We start from the raw sequence: 12,904 nt of genomic DNA on the forward strand, positions 1-12,904 counted from the left end.
TGAAGGATCTCCCTGTGCACAAGTGACTGTTTGTACACGGGCGAGCCTGGCTTTGGTACCTCACTCAGACGAGTGTCCCACGGCAGCATCACAGGTTTGCTCCTCCTCCAGGCCAGCGAGGCTTGGCTGGTGCCCTGTATGACAGGGACCCTGTTTGTGTGGCCCGTACGAAAAGGATGCTGCACCGTCAATGCAGCCTCTGCACCAGGCACTCCCTCTGGGAACACGCATCGGTACTCAAGCCCTTCACACATACTCTGTCCAGCCTGGGCAAGTGTTTCAGGGTGAGGTATGGGAGAGGGAAGCTTTGTTTCCTCTTCTACAGAGCAGAAGTTGAAGACTTACAAAAAGATACTTGATGTGTACAAGTGGCTGATACTACTTGTCCCAGGAATCCCCGCCACAGGCCAAGACCCCATCCCCTGCCCGGGGACAAGGCTGGGAAGAGGCAGCACCAGGTCCCTTCCCACTGTGTCAACACACGCACTGCAGGATGTTTATACTGACAGATCCTGGTGGTATCACCCAGAGATCCAAAATGAGTAGTACTAATATCACTTCAGTAAATACCTCCCAGCAGGAAAGAGGACCAAAGCATCTTTTCGTCCACTTTCACCGTAGCACTTCTTTGCGCGAGGTGCCAGGTCCCCAGGCACAGGCCCCAGCAGAGGAAGAGGCAGGTTGCACATCAGGCACGAGCCCTATGCCTGCGCCCGACCGCGCCAGCAGCACCTGGGCCCTGCACCACCAGAAATCAGCATCTGTATCAGATCAGTATCTCCACCGCAGTGCCCACAGCACCTGCACTGCCCTCCCCTGTGGGACACGCCGGCAGCACCAGCCCGGGCAGTAAATGAGAGTGTACGCGTGCCTGTTCCTGCAGGAACCGTCAGGGCTCCACACAGCAGCTGTGACAGCAGCAGAGCCCTGATGTGAAGTTAAGAGTGGAGTCAGAGCCATCAGCGCGCAGGGCCAGACTTAGATGCGAATGGAGCAGCTCATGAACACTCCATTACCCACTTATATTTTCCCAACATTTCCAAAGAAGCACCATTCTCCCTCCTTTCCTGCTCTAAGTCCACCCCTGAAACTCAGTCGCATTGCCAGTGTCAGATGATATAAGGTATTTATGACAGTAATGTTTATTTCAGCTTATTAACATGTGTTTATTCTGTGGAAGACTATAAAGCTGTATTTTCCCTCTATTATTCCCGGCAAGCAAGCACAACAGGTCGCACATCACCGCCTGCCTGCTTTGACAGCTGTCAAGGCCCCAGAATGCAAATAGACGTTTATAGCGATTGAAGTCTGGCTCGCTTTGGCCACGTCCCTCACACAACAGTCACGAGATCCGTTCACCACCTTATTGTCACACAGGTCAAGGCACAGGACCCGCACCGCACCATTCATCTCCCCGCGCCGAGCCGCCGCGTTTTTCCCAGGATATATTTGATTGATATCCCGCGAGGTGAAAGGCTAAACGGACCATATGGCACGTGTTGCGTCCCATATGCTCTCTGCCCATCCGTGCTTAAGCTGCCATTACCAGCATCTGCCCTCCCCGGCGATCCAGCTGTGCGGAGCTGCTGCCGGGACCGCGCTCCGCCGACAACCCCGCCCGTGCCCCGGGCACCCCCCGCCGCCCCGGGCCGCTCCGCCCGCTCCGCCCGCCGCCCGCCCGCCGCTACCTGCCTGCGCCGCCGCGGAGCGGAGCGCAGCGCGGCACGGAGCCGAGAGCCCGGAGCCGAGAGCCCGGAGCCGAGAGGCCTGAGCCGGGGCAGGGAGCCCGGAACCGGGGCAGGGAGCCCGCAGCCGGGGCAGGGAGCCCGCAGCCGGGGCCCGGGGGCCGCCGCGCCCCCTCGCAGCTGCGGCCGCCGCCGCCAAGCGCGTCAGCGCCGGTCTCGCCGCGGCCCCGTGACGGCAGCGCCGGCGGAGCGGCCCCGGGCGGGGGGAGGACGGGGGCGCTGACGACGGCGCGGGGGCGGCCCCGGGGCTCCCCCGCCTCCCCCCGGCTCCCTCGGGTCCCCGCGGGTCCCCCTGGCCGCGGGGCCGCGCTCTCCGCCCGGCTTCGGGGCTTGGCGTGGGCTTGGCTTGGGGGGTTGTTTGGTTTTGGTTTGCTTTGGTTTTGGGGGGGTTGTTTTGCTTTGGTTTGTTTTATTTTGGTTTTTTTTGTTTGTTGTTTTGGGGATGTTGTTTTGGTTTGGTTTGGTTTCGTTTTGGGGGGTTGTTCGGTTTTGGTTTGGTTTGGTTTGGAGGGCTTGTTCGGTTTACTTTCGTTTTGTTGGGGTTTGTTTGTTTGCTTGTTTGTTTTTTCCATGCACTCCCCGACGTACCTCCCTGGGGCTGTTTGGCACTGGAAGTGATGCTGTCTGTCTCAGCTCCCACACACCTCGGTGAGCGTCCACCTGTCCGCTCCCACCCCAGGGTCCAACAGGTGCCGGCCTGCCCCGGAGCGGCTCCTCAGCTCCACGACGAGGGGCTGTGTCGTGGTTTGATGTCAGCCGAGCATCCTCTGGATGGAAGCTATTCCAGAAACTGGACTAATTTTAGTACCTTGTAAAGTTTTCTTACATAAAACACACATCTATATACTCACACACACCCCCACACATACACACTATAACGCATACGTAGATTGGGTTTTTAGCTTGGCAGTGTTTTCCTAAAAGCTTTGAAACTGCCAGAAGTAGTAACTACGCTGCAGATACTATTACAGCTTCTCATTTGCTATCCATTTCTGAATTTCCGTTACCCGGCAAGAATGCCAGCCAGGTTGGAATAACGGCAAGAGAAGCCCAACACTGCCCCGGGAATGGCGCAGGCCCCTTTGCGGATGCTGGGACGGCACTGGAAGGCGACTGGGAAGCGGCAGCAGCCGCCACCTCATCGGCGGGTCAGGGAAGGGACGGCAGAAAAGTGGAGCTGCACCTTTCCAGCTCTTCCAGGCATTTTGCTTCCTGTAGAATATATGGAAAATGAGGATGGCGAAGGTGCCACGCGTGTCCCGGCGGCCAGCGCCGGGCTGCGGTGACGGTGGAGGTGGCCAGGCGCCGGCATTGCTTGGGAATTGTCTCAGGGATTAGCTCCAGGCTGCTCTGACAGCTCTGGAACCCCCCCAAAAATGATACTTGAGTGATGTATTTATGCCACAAGCACTCTAAAATAGCATAATTGCATATTGTTTTCCCTGCATTTTGGGAATTAACTGACAAAACACACAGAAATCTGGTTTAATTAACTCCTTTCTTTAAGTGAAATTCCTTTTGCTGTTTTAAGTGAAATCCCTTCTTGTTTCGGGAGGGTTTTTCTCAACATACCTGGGATCCTTCCTGCTCATACTGTGCTCAGAACGTCATTCCCTGGGAGACGCTGCCACGTTTGCCTGCGGGAAAACACAACGCGGAGCTGGCGAGAGGGGCCGGTTCCCAGCGCAGCCCCTCCAGCCGCCAGCTGTGCCGGGGGTGTTGCCGGCCCCACGTCCCGATGGACACCCCATCCAGAGGCCCTTGTGCACAGGGGGTCGGTGATGAGCTCCCGAAGTTCCTCTGGGTCTGGGCACCACTCAGAGCTGGAGCCAGGAAAGGTGATTGACACACAATGAGTGTTTTTCCTCCAAGATGTTTTTAATTCCTGGAGCCTCATAACAACAGTGTGAGGTTGCTTGGGACGTGGTATCAGGAGCCGTGTCCACGGGTGCCAAACCCGCCCGTGCGAGAGAGGGTGCTTCTGGGGACATGTCAGCATCATTGTCTCCCATCCCGCGGTGCGGTTGCTTGCACAAAGCCCCACAGCTGCAAAACATAATGCTGGAAGAATGTCTGGTGTGACCCAGCCACCAGGAGTCTATTTCTGTAATCCCCCAGCAGACACAGTTTGCTGAAGTTCTGTGGGATGGACGCACAAGTGAAGCGTTTGTCCCGGTGGATCCATCGCTGCAGCGCACGGCTGTGAGCCCCGGCTCACCAGAACAGCTGTGTGTGGAGATGTGGTGGGTTAGAGCCCTGGCTCACCAGAACAGCTGTGTGTGGAGATGTGGTGGGTTAGAGCCCTGGCTCACCAGAACAGCTGTGTATGGAGATGTGGTGGGTTAGAGCCCTGGCTCACCAGAACGGCTGTGTGTGGAGATGTGGTGGGTTAGAGCCCCGGCTCACCAGAACGGCTGTGTATGGAGATGGGGTGGGTTAGAGCCCTGGCTCACCAGAACGGCTGTGTATGGAGATGGGGTGGGTTAGAGCCCCGGCTCACCAGAACGGCTGTGTATGGAGATGGGGTGGGTTAGAGCCCCGGCTCACCAGAACGGCTGTGTATGGAGATGGGGTGGGTTAGAGCCCTGGCTCACCAGAACGGCTGTGTATGGAGATGGGGTGGGTTAGAGCCCTGGCTCACCAGAACGGCTGTGTGTGGAGATGTGGTGGGTTAGAGCCCTGGCTCACCAGAACGGCTGTGTGTGGAGATGGGGTGGGTCTGAGGTGGTGGATGTGCAGTCTGCGTTCGCAGGGCAGGGGACACGGCACCAATGACCCCATCAGCACTGCCATGGTGCGGTGGCCTTGTCAGCGCAGCCATGCTGCTTGGGGGCCGGTGTGCGCTGCTTTGGGGCTCCATCCCTCACTCAAGTTTTAAGAAAATATTTTTCCATTGAGGCTGTGAGCCTCAGGGCCTCCTGAAACAGGGATATTTTGAGTGTTTTACACACTATCTTTGAAAACTGTGATGCTGATGACTAGCGAGTGGGAGCTGTGTGCGTGCGGCTCTCGCGGAGCTGTGTGGCGGTGCCAGCCGCCCCCGGCACAGCGGTCTGGGCTGAGATTGCGGCACAAGAACCCCCGTCACAGGTGGTCAGGGTGTCCCTGGGCTCTGCCACGTCCTCCTCGGCCAGGATGTGTCCCCAGCAAAGGGACTTTCCCCAGGGATGTCCAGTTTTCATCTCCCGTTCCCCCAGCCAGCCTGGGTGACGTCCTGGTTTCATCTCAAGAGGTGACCAAGTTGCGTGTTGCAATCCTTGCTCTGAGCTACGACCAGGTTATAAAACACAGTCCCTTTTTGGCAAGAGGGCTGTTAAAGCTGGTGTTCGCTGCTGGAGGTTCTGATGACAGGCCCAATCGGAGCTGTCGGCAGCGTTTGTGCAGCCGCTCGGGTGACAATGACCTTCCCCCAGAGCTGGCTCTGCGGCGGGTGTCGAGCAGCCAGCAACCGCCAGGACACGGCTTCAGAAACAAAACCGCACGGGAATTCCGGTTATCTCCTGGGGAAAAGGCTCGTGGCGTATTGCGCGCTTCAGAAAATACTGGTAGCATTAAGAAAAACAGCTCATGATAGCCATGAATTTGCAAAACTCTTCATGTATGTGACAGTTTCTGTCATCAGAGGTAGACGGCAGGGACAATAAACTCATTAATGCAGCATGTTAATTGAACACAGGACTTGTGTAGAGAATGGAGTTTGTAATTAGGAAAATAGTTATTAAAATATCATTTTGCTTTTTAAAACGCCTGACTTTAATACAGACTATGAAGGAGTTATGCTTAAAGAAGTTCATTATTTCCAGTGCTCCAGAAAGGGAAGTCTAAGCTGAAAAGAATTTACCGGGATGGGTAAGACAGATGTGTAAAGGGCTGTCGTAGGCTGTCGGCTGAGCCTCTTTCTGCTGGGGCTGACAAATGTGCTTTAATGCACATGTTCTGCTGGTTTTGGGGGTTTCCCCGCTCCGCTCTCCCAGGTCACGGTTGGACTCACCGCCGTGCCGGGGGGACCCGCGTTTTCCATCCAAACCACTCAGACTGTAGTTCCAGCCGCACGCAGAATGGAAGAAAAACTCTGTTTTTTTCCAGTTTAAATGAAGCAGGATCTGATTCTTCAATGTGAAAAAAAAATAGATTAAAACTGAGGTATAAAACTGAATCCCATTAATTTTCCTAGTAAATAAAGATATTTTATTTTTTGGGTGAGAGAGCTTTAATAATAAGAGGTATCATAGAGAGGCATCAAAACTAGATCAAAAATTTATCAGATTGTTCAATACAAAAGCCAACAAAATTGGGCCATGTTGATGTGATAAGCAAGAAGAAATATACTAGTTTCCAGATCACAACATTGCAGTACGAGATACCATCGGAAACCCAAGTCAATGGAGCGAGTCTGGATGAACATCAGAGCGAGGAAGGGGACACGCTTTGCTCCGAGGTCCTCGGGCTGTGAGGCTGGGATGTGCTTCTGTGGAGACAGTGGCGGCTTCGCCGTGAAGGGCAAGAATCGGTTTGGCTGAATTCCCAGTTCCATGGGAATTTGACATTGGTTTATTAATGGGTTTTTTTAGAAATAAAAAGTTTAGTGTATTTTTTTAAGAAATGGAAAGTTTTAGTCTTTCTCATTCACCTAAAACGATGGCAATGAAATAGCTCTGTAAGAATGTATTGTCTCTGCTGTATGAAGATCCTATTTAACACACACCGTACGGGCCTTGTTCAGCCTCATAGCAAGATCCTTCCACCCTGCAAGCTCCCAACAAACTCATCCTGTTGTAAAACTGTTGTAAACTGCAACAATGAAAAATCCCTGTTAAGTACAAAAGAGCACTTGCTAATATGAGGCCACAGCTCCAGGATCTCCAGGTCCATTTGGCTGGACACATTTGTGCTGGTTTTGGTGGGGACAGTTAATTTTCTTGGCAGTAGCTGCTATGGGGCTGTGTTTGGGATTTGTGCTATAAACCACGTTGGTGATACAGGGATGTTTTCGTCACTGCTGAGCAGCCCTTGCACAGCACCAAGGCCTTTCCTGCTCCTCACCCTTCCCTACCAGTGAGTAGGTTTGGGGACACAAGGAGCTGGGAGGGGACAGGGCTGGGACAGCTGAGCCACCGCCCAAAGGGACATCCCACACCACGTGGCATCGTGCTCTGTGATACAGCCTGGGGGCAGAAGAAGGAAGGGGGGACGTTCGGAGCGATGGTGTTTGTCTTCCCAAGTCACCGCTCCGTGATGGAGCCCGGCATTCCTGGGGTGGTGACACCCGCCTGCCACGGGAACCAGGGAATTCATTCCTTGTTCTGCTTCTCTTGCATGCGCAGTTTTTGCTTTACCTGTTGAACTGTCTGTATCTCAACCCACGAGTTTTCTTGCTTTTACTCTTCCGATTCTCCCCCCAACCCACTGTGGGGAGTGAGCGAGTGGCTGCGTGGGGCTGAGCTGCCGGCCGGGGTTAAACCACGACAACAGTTTTATCCTAAGCTTGAAGGGCTGCACACCTCATCCTGTAATATCTCAGCATTGTTTATTTCCAAAAGATTTGCATCTTCCTTCTGTCTGAAAAATACATTTATATTTTGGATTCCAGATGTAACCTGAAGAACATGAAGAACAGAGAAGCAAGAGATTCCCCTGGAGGAAATGGAGCACTGGAAACTGAAATGCTCTGTGCTAATTTGAAGTAAGAGTTATGCTTGAATTAAGACGATGAGTATGAGCTTTGCCTTTTTGTTGTGTAACTTCAGTCAGTCAGAAAAGACCTTACTTAATATTTGTAATGATGTTGTGGCTCAGACTGGGTTAATGAGCATGTCGTATGATTCTTATCACTAGAAGGTGAAGTGTTTCAATTGGGATATATATATATATCTATATCTATCCAAAGCTTTTCCAGGAACAGCAAAGAACATTTGTTCTGAGAGAGCTCAGAATATCTCTACCTTAAAAATACGATACTTAGCAAGCAAATCGAAAATAAAAGTATTTCTTGTGCATGATGTTTCTGCAAGCTGGGGACAGAGTGACAGCTGCAAACGTGGAATAAGGCTCCGAGAATCAGTCAGTGTGTTAGGAATAATAATAATAAAAATAATAATAATAACAATAATAATACTAGTGTATGTTTGCAGAGCCAGGTAAGATGTTTTGTAGAATATTTTGATTAGGCATTCTCTCAACAAACACGCAGTGTCCTGTGGGTTTGCAAACCAGCTCCTGCCCAGGCCGGTCTGTGAATCCAGGGGCAGGAGCATTCCACAGGCTGGACGGCGTCATACTGCGTGGAAATCTGTGTATCTGTGCTAGACTCCATCTTCCTGAGCTTCACAAAAAACCCTCCTATTTGCCCCAAATCCTGAGATGTTAATTTTCATCTCTGATTAAGCTGAAGACCAGTCGAGGCTCCTTTTATTAAGTCGTGCAGACTCCCACCTGCTTCCCGAGGGCGGAATGTGGCTGAGAAAACCATTGTAATGTTGGGTGATTAATTTGCCGGTCAAATAATTTCTGCAGGGCTATAATTTACTTATCTGTCTGCAACTCTAATGAATCTCCCAGTTCAGTACTTCAACCCTGTTTTCTGCCTTTTTCTCTCCTTTTTAACTCCAACTTTCATAATTCTTTACTGTGGGCTGATTTGCAACCTCTATTTTTGGGATGTTCTTACGATGTTCTCACTGGGAACAACAAACACCAGCGGAACACTCAGACTCTGTAGTGTTCCTTGCATGACTGGCAACTAGCGAAAGACTTGCTTTATTCCTCCGTTTCACCACAACAAACAAGGGAGTTAATTCAGTAAAATCAGAGATGTAAAAATACAGGAGAAAAGGAGAGCTGTATTGGGAGGACTTTAGATGGTAATTTTATTCCAACTCTAACATGTGCAGAACTTCCCAATGGCCATGCTGGCCACTATATTCCCCCATTAGTGGCAGTAGGTAAAAACTATTTGTTTGCCAAATAATGCTGGTGATTTTTTAGTCGTTTAACTTTGAAAATCAAAACTTTGTCCTCTATTTTTTCCTAATACATTAATTATCTACAATTGTTTGTAAGTGTCATAAACAAGTAGCCAGTGTGTTGTTTATAATCTCTGAAACCTGTCACTTTACAGTTTTCCTAATCTTCAGCGGGAATGTTTGTCGAAAGAGGACAGGAACGCTAAATAAAGTAGAACCAATGTCAGAGATCGGTGAATATTCTGCACTGACTCATTTGGGTGCCTCAAACCATCGAACAACACGGGATTGCACAAGGACACGGGTGTGCGGCTGGGCCGGAGCAATGGCATGAACACGCTCCCTATGTTTGTTTTGCACCGCTGTGCTGTGCCTCTGTATTTCATTGCACGAGGGCGTTTATCTTAAGAAGGAATTTGGAGTGCAAACGTTTAATCCTGGGAACAAGCGCAGTGATAGGAAACTGTCTTGGAAAGCGACGCAGCGAGGCCTGTCTGGTTAGAATTCATTGTGCTCGTTGCCACGCAGGCTGTGACCGGGAAACTTTGACATGGAACTGTCTTCAGGCTGGACTACAGAAATCCACCAGCACAGAGAAAACGGCTGTGGAAAAGACAGGGTAAATTTAAGCACATGTGTAACAAAAATGGATGGAAAATGCAAAAAAATGAGCAGATGTGATGCAAACCCTGTCTCCAGGGCCAAGGAAGGGCTCCCCGAAAGGCTTGTGGGTACCAGGAAGGAGTTAATACCCCCAAGGAATGCGGAGGAGCCGCCAGATAACAGAGTGACATTGTTTTTCCCTGCTGTCAGCACAGAAACCCAAACACAAAGGGGTGAATGTTGTCCTGTGAGAGCGGCTGAATGTGGGGCTTGTGCCCTGGCAGCCGCAGCGCCGCGAACTGCTGGGCGCCCCATGGGCCAGTGAGTCCTGCAGCCGGGGGCTCCCCGACATCTGGACAGGACCAGCTGTGGGCGACGGGATGGGCAGATGCGCTCGTGGCAGCGCCGGGAGCTGCATCGTTCCATTCCTGCCTCCTGGAGCTCTGAGAACATGCAGCACTGGTAGGCTTGGACTTACCACTCAGTAGATTTATAGCCATCTATGGGTCATTTTGTTTTACTTTACAGCTCAGTGTAAGGCATCTTATTTCCTCCCGTAGCATCCACATGTTGAGTCTCGCCTGAATAATTCAATTTATTCTGTGTTTGGTAGGTGGTGGTCTGGAGGATATTTAGATCTAGCTGCAATAGAAGTGTTGTTTCACTTTAATATAGGCAGCACATAAGCTCTTGTGTCAGTTCCACAAGGACAGTAATTAAATACTCGCTGATATACTTTGGTTGTGTAGCCGCTCTTCTCATCAGCTTCAATATTCTCTGCTCTGATCCACCTCCTGAACGGGAAGTTTCACAATTGGACTGACTGTCCATCAAAGCTGAGAAATCCATAAAGGCATAGTAATATCTGTATTATTCATTTTCTGCTATTCTGAAGTCTACAGAAAGGTAAACAAAAGGAGAAAAACCTGAAGAGAAGGTCTGAGATTGCTTTCTGTTTTTATTGCAGTGGTTGGCATTAACCTGCTCTGCACCTTTGGCTCAGCCTTGTTAGCAGCCACTGCTCCTCTGCTTTGTGCTAAAAGACACATCAGTAGTTTGTATGTTGCGTTAATTATGAAAATCTAATTCAGTAACTCTTAGAAAGCTGCTTCTTAGGACCTGTTTTGAAGAAGGTCGTTCTGTTAAATGCTGGTTTCTGATAGGATAGAAAAATATGAGTCACAGAGGTTACCAATGCCAAAATAGGGTGAGCTGGAGGAACTGCGTTCAGTGGTGAAGGGTCCTCCACGTCTCAGGCCCTTTGAAATGTGCACGGCTGCTTGTAGCAGCTGCCTGTAAAAGTAAAAATTGAACACACTACAGCAGAATGTGCTATAGTGTAGATGCATATTGTGGGGAGAATAGCACATACCATGGAGATGGTGCTTAGATTCTGAAAACAAACCTGAATGAAGAGTGGGACCAGGTAGTTCCTACTAAAGCTGATGGAAATTGCTGGTTTTGCAGGGAATATGCCACCTGGCTGGGTTACTTTTCTTTTCGTATCAGGGCTCTAAACCTGCCCAATCCATATTTAGATAGGAGAAATAGCCTAGAAGAGGTGCATTTTATGTCATAGTAAGTCATTTCTTACTTGACAACTTAGAAATTCAGATTTGTTGGGAAAACCTGAGCTGAAGGAAGACGCGCTGAAGCAGACGGGGCTGCAGGCAGGTCCCGGGCTCTTCCTCGCTCCCGGTGCGCGCTGCGGGCTCCCGCGGAGCGGGCTGCGGGTTCCGCGGCGGTTTGGGGTGCGGGCACCGCGGAGCTCGGAGCTGCTGCAGGCACCGCGGTGCAGAGAGACGGAGATTGTGAGAGACGGGCTTTTCCCTGCGGACACCCCGCCCCACCGCACACGGGGCTTGTGCTGCTGCCGGGCCCGGCCGCGCTCGCCCGGGGCGGTGATCCCCCGTTCCCGGCCCGCCCGCGGTGGGGGGCGGCGGAGGCCCCGGCACCTCCACCGGCGCGGCGGGGCCGCGGGCCCGGCCCGCCCTCTCATAGCGCCCGGCGGGAAGTTCGAGCAGCCGGGGATGTAGCTCAGTGGTAGAGCGCGCGCTTCGCATGTGTGAGGTCCCGGGTTCAATCCCCGGCATCTCCATCGGCTCATTTCTTTTTCTTTCGGTTTATTTTTTTTTCATTTCCCCCCTCGGTCCCGTTTAACAGGACGGGTGGCCGGGGCAGCGCGCCGTCCGCCGCCACGACATGGCTTCGCCCCCACGGCGCCGGTTCTTATGGCTCGGAAAGCTCGCGGAGAAAATAAAAGCGCGCTGCAAGCGCTCGGGCCTCAAAAGGCGGCCCTTTTTCCAGCCCGCAAAATGAACTGCATTGGCCGGGAATCGAACCCGGGCCTCCCGCGTGGCAGGCGAGAATTCTACCACTGAACCACCAATGCGTGTTCTACACCGATGTCCGCACAACTCCTCCCTCAAATACCTTAGAGTTCTTAAAATCACTCCTTTTTCTCCTTTCTCCAATTCCGTGTCCTTAGTCAATACTTTCAAGCCATTATTTCCAGGAAAATTTAAAAAAAAAAGATTTTTAGAAAGTCAGCAATGTCTGTATACATTTACCCTCTAGTAGATTAAAACAACCTACAAAATTCTATAATACACCCATCATCCTTTCAATTTAAAAACATTCAGACCAAGATACACAAAAGGTGTATCTATATACAAAAGGTGTATCTCTGTTTCTTTTCCATACCGTTAGGGCTTTGACAGAAGAGGCCACAAGTTAAGGGCTTAGGGGCTCACAGGATCTACTAATGGATCCCGACATTTCAATACAAAGTCACATTGTCTGGTGACAAGATCTCAATAGAACACCTTTGCTTGTAATGTGATGTAATGATGCCGTGTTCTAATGTAAATTGTGTACAGGCTTGACATTTCATTTGTTTCGGACACGCTGCCAAGAATGGGCACGCGTGAGCCAGGGTCCAAGGAAAAGCAACATCAAGACTTTGGTGTCCGTTCAGTTCATTGCGAGGGGGAATTTTTTCTGCACACGAAAAGCAGAAGCTGAGCAAAACTTGCGTTCTTGGTGAATTTGGAAAGAAAGTCGAGACTGCGGTTTGCTCGCCAGCCAGGGGGACACCAGGTGACAGTTTCCCAGGCCAGCAGAAAAATGCAGGCCAGTTACAATGCCATCCGGTAACAATGCCATCAGTTCCCTTTCCCTTGCGCTTAATTGCTACTTCAGAACCTCCACTGGCAGAAAGTAGCACAGTAGATACTTGAAGTAAGAACTCCTATTCAGACAATTACTTACAGTTGGATCTGTCAGCCTTGAAAGACTGTTTTCCCAGACAAGCACTGAACCAGAAATCCCAAAGCAGTTAGGCAAAAAATATGCGTATTGAGAAGACTCTAATTCATTATTTTAATATATCTGAGAGTTACCCAGGCTGAGGTTGACCAGCAAGTTTCCCCTGCTCCTCTTACTCTCCCAGCCACTGTCGTTCCCTCCCGGGCAGCCGGTGTGACCACACGTTCCCATGTCTCACCGTGTGATTGCACCCACTCTAAAACCACTGTCGCATCAATCCCTTCATTGGGACATAAGAAAGGAAAGCGTCATGCTACAAATGCACCT

Source organism: Nesoenas mayeri, assembly GCF_963082525.1.
Source record: "Nesoenas mayeri genome assembly, chromosome: 6".
Lineage (NCBI taxonomy): Eukaryota > Metazoa > Chordata > Aves > Columbiformes > Columbidae > Nesoenas > Nesoenas mayeri.